The following is a 10921-nucleotide window of genomic DNA, read 5'->3' on the forward strand; positions in this document are numbered from 1 at the left end:
GTCGGCTAGCAGATCTTGATCAGGTCTAAGCTGTTGCTGCTTTTTCTTGAGGCTGTTTGCCGTGGCCATAAGCCTGCGTTTAAAACGCTCTTGTTCGACGGGATCCTCAGGTACGACAAATTCGTCGTCGTCGTGGCTTGCCTCGTCTCCGGAGGGAGACATGTAATTATCATCCTCTACCTCTTCGTCTGCCGCTCTCTCATGAGGGCTGGCTTCTCCGTCCTCCTGTGCTGAATCTTACTGGAGGGGGTTGTCTTCGGCACTGTCTGGGGTATTATTATCTCCGGTGCCGGAATCTCCATTCTTGCTGTGGCGGGATTTAGAGCGGCGCCGCTGACGCCGGCGCTTGGGCTGTTTCTTGGAGGGGTCATCCTCCGCTGTTCCTTCGCCATTCCCATCCTTTGGGATATCCACCATGTATATGTCATATGATGAGGTGGCTTTCCAGTGCCTAGTAGGCGCTGGTTCTTTGTCGTCTCCAGCATCGTCGTCCATACCGTCGATGTCTTCGGAGTCGATGTCTAGCATGTCGGTTAGATCGTCGATAGTTGCTACTAAGTGGGTGGTGCGTGGGTTTTGAATTTCTTCCTCGTCCGCATCCCAACCGTCCTGACCGCAGTCCGGCCAGGGCTCTCCTGATAACGAGATATACTTTAGCAAACTCAAGATGTCGCCAAAAGGCGCGTGTTGAAAGATGTCCGCAGCGGTGAACTCCATGATCGGCGCCCAATTGGATTCGATTGGAGGGGTCGCGGGAGGTTCGGAGTCCGGCGAGGAGTCCGGCACCTCGGAGTCACGATCTTCACAAGGGACAAGGCCAGTATTCGGCTCCATCGCCGTAGAGGTTGCAGCCCCCGAGGCGGTGTCTAGCCACCCGTCCTCGATCTGCGCAGCCGGCTCCGAATCGAGGGTCGGAGCGGGCTCGTGTGCGGCCTCCAGGGCACCGTCCGGCTGCAGAGCTAAATCATGCCCATCGTGACAGTGCGGCGCGCTCGGCTGTGGCTCGAATCCATCGAAGATCAAGTCTTCACGGATGTCAGCCGTGAAGTTCAAACTTCCAAATCTGACCTGACGGCCAGGGGCGTAGCTTTCGATCTACTCCAGATGGCCAAGCGAATTGGCCCGCAGTGCAAAGCCGCCGAATACGAAGATTTGTCTGGGGAGAAAAGTCTCACCCTAGACTGCGTCGTTATTGACGATCGAAGAAGCCATCGAGCCTATCGGTGACGACACAGAGGAACTCTCAATGAAAGCACCAATGTCGGTGTCAAAACCGGTGGATCTCGGGTAGGGGGTCCCGAACTGTGCGTCTAGGCGGATGGTAACAGGAAACAAAGGACACGATGTTTTACCCAGGTTCAGGCCCTCTTGATGGAGGTAAAACCCTACGTCCTTCTTGATTGATATTGATGATGTGGGTATTACAAGAGTAGATCTACCACGAGATCAAGGAGGCTAAACCCTAGAAGCTAGCCTATGGTATGATTGTTGTTCGTCCTATGGACTAAAGCCATCCGGTTTATATAGACACCGGAGAGGGCTAGGGTTACACAGAATCGGTTACAATGGTAGGAGATCTACATATCCGTATCGCCAAGCTTGCCTTCCACGCCAAGGAAAGTCCCATCCGGACACGGGACGAAGTCTTCAATCTTGTATCTTTATAGTCTTGGAGTCCGGCCGATGATGATAGTTCGGCTATCCGGACACCGCCTAGTCCAGGACTCCCTCACTGCCCCTGAGGAGGACTTGTGTTGTCCGCCCCACGAGGCTTGTCCCCTCGCGAGGGTCTTGAGTGTTGGTTTATGAAGACGGGCCGTACTGGGCCCCCGGTTAAGCCACGCCGCAGGCCGCAGGCAGGCAAGTCTGGGGACCTTCCCAGAACACCGACAGTATCCCCCGGGCCCAAGGCGTGCTCGGACTTGGCTTAGCAGCAAAGCCAAAGGGAAAGTGTGGAGCACCGCAGGACCCAACAGCCTGCGGCCTTGGTTGCCGCATGGCGGCTGATTGGACATGGGCGTCTCCGCTTCCCCATGCTGCCTTGGCAACTGCCTGATTAGACGAGTCCCTGGTGCATGCAAAAAGGGGCATCATTACCTGCGATCGTGGAGGTCGATGGTTGGCCTCCATTGGGCTATAAATGTGGAGGGGCGATGGCCCTCATCATCCATCTATTCTTGCTCCGCATGCTCGCTTCTTCTTCCCCACTCCTGCTGCTTGCAGCGCCCCCCATGGCGCCCGTGAAGAGGTTTTTGGCCGCGAAGAAGGAGAAGGCTTGCCAGGAAGGGCCTGGCTCTCCTCCGCCCAAGCGCGGCCGCGGTCGTCCTCGCAAGCATCCCGCAACCCCTGCCGTGGCTTCCCGTGGTCGTGGCGGTGGCCCTTCACGCGGTGGTGGCCGCCCATGTCGGGGCAGCCAAGTTGGTGGGGGAAGGCTTGTCGTGGCTGCGCGGCCTCCCTGGCCGCGCTTCCATTCGGTAGAGGTGCTGCCGGAGTTTGTTGTGTGGTCGGATAACCCGGTCGGCAACTGGCTTCAGCTCCCTCGCTCCTTCGCCGGCAAACTGCCGACCGCTGGCCCCGGCGGGCTCTGGTTGCAAGCGGATGGCTGCTGCAGCAAGGCCTCCTGGGTCGTGGTGGAGATCTCCGTCACCAGCAATGTTGCCCTGGCCCGGGGCTGGCAGACGTTTGCCCGTGCGTGTGGCCTGGGCAGGCAGTGCACGCTCCACTTCAAGTATGACAGCGACGCGACCCTATATGTGAGGGTGTTCGGAGAAGATGGCCGCCGTGTTGGGTGTTGCCCTAAAGACGACGATGGCGACGAGGTTCTCGGCCTTGGCAATGGCCGCGACGAGGGCGAAGGCGAACCTGCTCCTGGTGGCGACCGCAGCTTGCCGAGCTTCAGCGGCTCCTCCTCCGGCGACAGCTCCTCTAGCGGTGGCTACGATCAACCACCACTCCGCCGTGCCTGCCTCGAGGGCGGTGGTGGATCGTCCCGTCGTCGAGCTCTGGTGAAGCGCGAGGCGGGGTCTGACTAAGCTCAGGAGGACGCCGCGGATCCCTCCTTGCGAGCTGTTGCAAGGCGCGTGCCGCTTTTGTTTTGCTTTCCTTCTTTTCCTACATCGAGAGAGAGAGAGAGAGAGAGAGAGAGAAGTATGGGGCCCCGTGGGGGCGTGCAACAAACTATGATTCCCTAGTTATCGTGCTGCATTTATTGTTCTTGTGCTATGTTATGGTGGCATTGTTATGCGTCTGCGCATAAGAACAACTTAGCTTAGGATGTTCGAAGTAGTTTCCGCCTCGCGAGGTGCCTGCTTCAGGCCTCGCCGGGCACCTTAAGAGCTGCAAAGAATTTGTTGGGAGAATCATTTCCAAACCTTGGTCAAGAGGGTTGCAGGCCATGGCCCGGAGCTTCCTGTCGTGATGCCCGAGGGGCACGGACTGGGAGGGGTGCTCCCGCTGCGAACTCAAATGAGAGATCCTCGCGAAAATCAGGAGAGGGAGGGCTCACGAGGGCACCCGCGCAGCCCCCTCGCGAGGTTTGCAAGAGAGAGGATGAGTCAGACAAAAGCTGAAAACACAGAACAGGGGCAGAAGACGACGGGCAGAACCGGCAAATAACATCAGAAGCAACTTCAATCAAGGTTCAACAAAGAAAAGAGAGCCAACTGCAGAAAGCAAATGAAAAGCCGTGTCCGGCACCTAGTCTAGTCTTCGACGTCTTCTCACCAGCGTGGAGCTAAGTGCTGCCACTGGGCGTGGGCGGGAGCCCCCTAGGCCCAAGGGCGGCACTCTGTAGACTCCGGGGCATGTACAGCCCCAACTCATTATTACGTGAGAGTGTCACGGGCGGCGAGCTTCACAGGCACTGGGCCTTCTTCACAGGCACCGGGCCTTTCTTCGGGCGGGCCTTCTTCACAGGCACTGGGCCTTTCTTTGGGTGGCGAGCTTCACAGGCACCAGGTCTTCTTCACAGGCATTGGCCCTTTCTTCAGGGGTAGAACTTCCGGAGGTGCTGAATGTTCCAGGCGTTCGGCATGGGCACCCCATCCTGAGTCTCCAGGCGCGCGGCGCCAGGCCTAGAGACGTGGACAACCTTGAACGGGCCCTCCCACATGAGTGAAAGCTTATGCAGCCCTTCCCTGGAGAGCACCCGCCTGAGTACGAGGTCACCTACCTCGAGAGTCCTGGGGCGGATGTTGCGACAGTGATACCGTCGCAGTGCCTACTGGTATCTTGCTACCCGTAGCGTGGCTTCATGGCGGTGTTCCTCCCCCAGCACGAGGTCCATCCCCCGCATGGCATCCTGCTGTACCTCATCAAATGCTAGGACCCGCGCAGAGCAACGCCTTACCTCGTGAGGGAGAACCTCTTCTGCTCCGTAGACGAGGAAGAACGGGGTCTCGCCAATTGGCTTGGTGGCGGTAGTGCAGATGGACGACAGTACGGACTGGAGCTTGTCGTACCAGCCCCTGCCGCAGGCCTCCAGCTTCTTCTTCAAGGTCCTAGTCTTGAGGCCCCTCAGGACCTCCGCGTTGGCGCATTCGGCCTGGCCATTACTCCGGGGGAGCGCCACCGAAGCATAGCATATCTGCGTTCCAAGGTTAGCACAATACATTTTGAAGAGATTGCTGGTGAACTGCAAACCGTTGTCGGTGATGATGTGGTTGGGGACCCCAAACCGGCTCACGAGGCCCCTGATGAACTTGACTGCAGAGCCGGCTGGGATGGTGCGGACGGCTTCCACCTCTGCCCACTTGGTGAACTTGTCGATGGTGACGTAGAGGTAGCAGTTGCCCCCAGGCGCTCGAGGAAACGGGCCCAAGATATCCAGCCCCCAGACCATGAACGGCCATGAGAGAGGGATGGTCTTCAGGCCCTGAGCTGGCTGATGGATCTGCTTGGCGTGGAATTGGCAGGCTTCGCAGGACTTCACCAGCTTTGTCGCGTCATTGAGTGCCGTAGGCTAGTAAAACCCACTGCGAAATGCCTTGCGGGCGAGGGTCCGTGACGACAAGTGGTGTCCGCAATCTCCACCGTGTATGTCGTCCAGCAGCTCCTTCCCCTGTTCCCTAGAGATGCAGTGTAGGGAAATGTTATTTGGCCGCCTCTGGTATAACTCAGCGTCTTGGATGCAGTAGGTCGTGGCCTACCTAGCCACGCGCTATGCGTCCTCCTCTTTCTCTGGCAGCGTCCCTTGCATCAGGTAGTCCTTGAATTCCATGGTCCAACATCCCTCCTGAGGCTCCAGTGCCAGGAGCAAGCAACCTCCTGAGGTCGGGCCATAGGCCAGGGCTCCCGTGGCAGGTGGCTGAGGGAGCTCTTCCCGAGGCTGTGCCGTGCTTGAAAGTGACAGTGCCGCCGATGGCTTGAAGAGTCGTTCCTCGAAAACGCCAGGCTCCTGAGGCAGCCACCTGCACGCCCTTTTGGTGATGTCATCATCCTCTTGGTTGGTGCCGTGGGGCACATGCTGCAACTCCAGCCCCCAAAACTACTTTTCCATCTTGCGCACTTCCGCAAGATACGCTTGCATGTGCTCATCCCTCGGATCATACACCTTGTCGGAGAAGTCGACGAGGAGTTGTGAATCGCCCTTGATGATGAGGCGCTTCACCCCCAGTGCAGTTGCAGCTTTCAGGCCTGCTATGAGGCCCTCATATTCTACTATGTTGTTGGAGACCTTCTTGCCCCACTAGAAACAGAGGTGTAAGGCGTAGTAGATCTTGTCCTGAGTGGGGGATATAAGCACTGCACCAGTCCCCGCGCCCTGCCGCGAGAATGCTCCATCGAAGTACATGACCCAACCATTTGGTGCCTCACTCCCTGGGGAGAGAGATCGATCCTCGCCCGCCTTGAGCCCTGGCGCCTCTGTCCATTCTGGCATGAAATCAGCAAGCGCGGCTCCCTTGACAACCCTGGTTGTGCTAAATTCCAACTGAAACACCTGCAGCTCGATATTCCATTCGGCGACCCTTCCAGCGGAGTTGGGGCTCCTGAGTACCCTTTCCAGTGGGTAGGTCGAGACGACCTTGATGGGGTGACCCTGAAAGTAGTGCTACAGCTTACGTGAGGCCACCAAGAGCACGAGTAAGAGCTTCTTAGGCATGGGGTATCGTGCCCTTGCATACCGCAACACCGTGCTGACGAAGTACACCGGATGCTCGACGAGGGTGGGCGTGCTGACGGAGCCCGTGTCCTCCGGAGGTTGAGGCGCCTCCTGAGACGATGGAGCCCCGAGCGCCTGGTTGCTTGGTGCGGCCTCTTCAGCCCTGGGGGCATCTTCCTGCTGAGGCTGGTCTCCAGCTGTCGAGGCCGTGGTCCTCACGAGGCCTTCTTGTTTTGTGTCGCCACGGCTGAAGCCATGGCTGGTCATGACGCGGCCTTAGACTGGCGTTCCTCCCGAATCGCCACCAGGGCTGCGCTGGCGGAGTAGGGAGTGGTGGCGAGGTAGAGCACCAGGGACTCGAGAGGGCGCGGTGCCACCATCACCGGAGGGCTGGTCAGATATTTCTTGAGGTCTCGAAACGCTTGGTCCGCCTCCTGCGTCCATTCAAACGGGCCTTTCTTCTTCATCAGCTTGAAGAACGGTAGTGCGCGCTCCCCCAGGTTGGAGATGAAGCGTCCTAACATAGTTACGCGCCCGGCAAGCTTCAACATCTCTCTGAGGGTTTGCGGTGGACTCATGTCTTTGATTGCCTTGACCTTCTCCGGGTTGGCCTCGATCCCCCTGTGGGACATGAGGAAGCCGAGTAGCTTGCCGGAAGGGATGCCAAACATGCACTTCTCCGGGTTGAGCTGCAGGTCCACCTGGCGGAGGCTCGCGAAGGCCTCCTCCAGTTCCTGAATTAAGGTCCTCGCCTCTCGAGACTTCACCACAATGTTGTTGACGTAAGCCTCGATGTTTTACCCAAGCTGTCAGCCTAAGGCAATGTGCATCAGTCGCTAGAAGGTTGCATCCGTGTTGCACAACCCAAACGGCATGCAGGCGTAGCAGTACACCCCGCATGGGGTCAGGAAGGCTGTCTTCTCCACGTCTTCCACCGCCATCTTGATTTGGTGATAACCCGAAAGCGCATCCAGGAAACACAACAGGTCGCACTCGGCAGTGGAGTCGACAATCTGGTCGATGCGGGGGAGCGAGAACGGATCTTGAGGGTAGGCCTTGTTGAGGTTGGTGAAGTCGACGCACATGCGCTCCTTTCCTCCCTTTTTTGACACAACAACGGGGTTTGCCAGCCATTCAGGGTAGCGAACATCGCGAATAACACCTGCTGCCTCTAGCTTGCGGGTTTCCTGGACGATGAAGGCCTACTTCTCGGTGGATTGCCGCCTCGCCTTCTGCTTCACGGGGCATACATTGGGGCACACATTCAGGTGATGCTCAATCACCTCCCTTGGGACCCTTGCTAGCTGCTTGTGTTCCCATGCGAACACCTCCTTGTTCGAGCACAAGAACATCACCAGCGCCTCCTCTTGGTCGGGGTCGAGGTTGGTACCTATGGCGAAGGTGGCTCCTGAGGACCCGTCCTCCTCAACTGGCACCTGCTTGGTCTCCGCCTTGTCCTAAGTGAACAACTGCTTCTTCTTGGTCGGTGCAGCCCCCTTGGCCTTGGAGATGTCCGTGCCGGCAGGCTCTGTCGCGGCGGTCTTGAGGGCGAGCTTGAGCTCCAGCAGAGCCTCCTTGGTATCTCCAGCTACGGTGAGGACGCCGCTGCTCCCGGGCATCTTCATGAGGTTGTAGGCCGGATGGGTCGCTGCCATGAACTGAGCCAAGGCAGGGTATCCGAGAATGGCGTTGTACAGGAGGCTGATGCGGGCGATGTCGAAGTCGACCAACTCTGTGTGGTAGTTGTCGTAGGTGCCAAAGGTCACAAGGAGGCGGATCTACCCCAGGGAGCTGGAGGAACCGCCTCCAACGCCCGAGAACGGCTTGCTGAGTCAGAGCTGTTCCAGCGGTACGTGGAGGACGCTGAAGGCCTCCACCAAGAGCACGTTGAGGCCGGCGCCGCCGTTGATGAGGGTTTTGGTGACGGCCACCTGGCAGATGGTGGGCGTGCAGAGCATCGGGAGCGCGCCCAAGCAGGTGGTGTTGACGGGGTGATCGTCCGAGTTGAAGGTCAGGTCGTCCTTGGGTGCCACCCAACCCGGGGGAGCTCCTTGCCACGCGAGGGTAGCACTGATCTGGCGAAAGAATGGCTTGGCATGGCGGTCTGAAGGTGGCGCCTGCGAGCCGCCCAGGAGAGCTGCGACGACCGGAGGCGCCGGCGCCGTGTAGTGGGCGAGGAAGAGGTCGCACAGTTCCTCCCAGGAGGCCACAGAAGATGCCGGCAGGTTAAGCAGCCAAGCGTGTGGGACGACAGTGAGGGACATGGGAAGCCAGTTGGCCATGACCTTGACATCGCCTCCAGCCTTGAGGACGGACTCCTCTTATGCCAGCAGGAAAGCCAGCGGGTCCACCACGCCGTCGTAGCGCGGCGGCATCTCTGGCTTGAACTTGTGTGGCCACTGCACCTGCCGCAAGGCGGGGGCCAAGGCTCGGAGACACCTGGCCCCGGTGCTGGCGCCGGTCGTCGGTGCCGGAGGCGCGATGCCCGCCATGAAGGCGAAGCGCGGTGTTGGTGGGGAGCGGGACGACGAAAGGAAGAGCTCCGGCACACCCCTACCTGGCGCGCCAAATGTTGGATATTGGGTTCCGGCAAAACCCTTAAGGTTCGAACATTGGGGTGTGCACAAAGATCTCCTCCTACCAAATCACGCCCTAAGCCTCGCCGTGATCTATCAGCTAGCACGATGAACAACACAAGAGACACAAGATTTATACAGGTTCGGGCCACCATTGTGGTGTAATACCCTACTCCTGTGTGTGGTGGTGGATTGCCTTTTGGGCTGATGATGAACAGTACAGAGGAAGAACAGCCTCACGAGGAGAGGTGTTCTTGAGGTGGTGTGGTGTTCTACTTGGGAAGGATTCGATCCCCTTCTATTGTGGTGGCTAGCCCTATTTATAGAGGCCCTGGTCCTCTTCCCAAATATTGGGCGGGAAGGGCTCCAACAACGACCATTTCGAAAGGGGACATCTAGTACAAGCTATCCTGACTAAAGGTGGTCTTCTCCTGCCAAAGGTGCTGGTGGTGACGCCATCTTGGGCTCCATGGTGACCTCCGTCCTGCCATCCTGCTAGCCTTGGTCTTGTTGCACCGATATGGAAACCTTTGCCTGATGCCTCGGTACTCCGCGCCTGCGCTTGCCCCCTTTGCACCAAAGAGGTAAGGAGGACACGGCGCGGGCTGGCGCCCGCCTGGCCTAAGTCGTCATGGCTTGCGTCATGTGGACCTCATGAGGTACCCCTTGCCTTGATCTCTCTGCCTCCTCATGAGCCTGCCTGGTGAGGCCACCCCTGAGGAGGCCTTGCGTTGTCCGCCCCGCGAGGGTCTTGAGTGTTGGTTGGTGAAGACGGGTCGTACTGGGCCCTGGTTGAGCCATGCCGCAGGCAGGCAAGTCTGGGGACCCCCGTTCCCAGAACGCCGACAGGTTGTGTGGGAGCCGTGGCCCGTCTAGCCCAGGCTTTTATTTCATATGTTTACCACATGACCAGCCCAGTTTGTTTTCCTTTCTGAAAATGGCTAGCCCAACTATTTTTTTTTGTTGCAGAATAACCAACGTAGGCCTACTTGCTTTTCTACGCCCTGCTGGGTCGGAAATCTTTCAAGACGAGGAGGGATGCATTCGGGCTTGCCCATAAAATGGGCTATAAGTAATAAGAAATGGGCTATAAGTAATAATAAATGGGCTGTAAAATGAAAAAATACAGCAAATAGGCAATGAGTTCCAAAATACTTTTTTCTTTTGGATTTTGATATTTTAAATTTCATTGATTTTGTGCGGGTAAAATTTCTTTGGATTTAAATTAAGGTATGTTTAGTTTTTAAATTAATTTGAATCTGGCTAGAAATTTCGGGTTGTATGCTGTTTGGGATAGATTTGGAGGGTGACTTGTGGGTCTACTAGGTTGATGTGTATGAAAGGCTTTGTCAACTTAGTACACAAACGATTCTAGCAGTGATGGCCATGGGATGTTAATCCAACGGCCGTGCTGCTTCTTCAATATCTGATCTTCTTGCTCCAGCCGCCCAAACTAGCACCAGTGGGACTGCCTGCTCCCGCCTACCATGGCCGGCTGTGCTGCCGCACAGGCCGCACCGCCCCACCATACTCCATCGCTGGCCAGGACATTCCTCTACTCACCCACACCTCCTGTTATTTTCCGGCGACGGCAGCCGAACCAGTAAACCCTCGTACTCTCCATCGCGTGGGCAACCACTGTCGAGTCATCCCCGGCTCCGGGTCGTTCTATTCCTAGGCCTCGCCGTCGTCCACCGCCCTGGTGCTCTCGGTGCAGCGTGGTCAACGTGGTCAACGGACGACATCCATCAGAAGAGGGATGTACATGGAGAGGCTGACAGCTGGGTCCACAGCTGCACGCTAGGAAGTGCCTCCTTATTATGCGCAAAATAATTATTCCTCCACCTGACAGCTGGGACCCATCGGAAGGGCCTCTGTATTTTGCGGAAAAAAATGTTCCTCCCGCTGACAGCTCGGACCCACCGGCTATATCTTCGCACGCAAGGAAGTGCCTCCTTATTACGCACAAAATAAAATGAATACTCCCCCTGCTAGCTAGGAACCACCATAGTGGGAGGCTGACTTGTGGGCCTACTAAGTTAAGGCGGACGAAGGGCTTTGTCAACTTAGTCAATATGAATAATTCTAGCTCCCGTGATCGTACGATGTCCATCCAACGGTCGTAGTGCTTCTTTAACCTCTGGTCTTCTTGCTCCAGCCACCCAATCCAGCGTCGGTCGTGCCGCCTGCTCCTGCCTCCCGTGGCCGGCTCTGCTGCCATGCAGGCCTCATCGCCTCACTCTAC

Source organism: Triticum dicoccoides, chromosome 4B (assembly GCF_002162155.2).
Source record: "Triticum dicoccoides isolate Atlit2015 ecotype Zavitan chromosome 4B, WEW_v2.0, whole genome shotgun sequence".
Classification (NCBI taxonomy): domain Eukaryota; kingdom Viridiplantae; phylum Streptophyta; class Magnoliopsida; order Poales; family Poaceae; genus Triticum; species Triticum dicoccoides.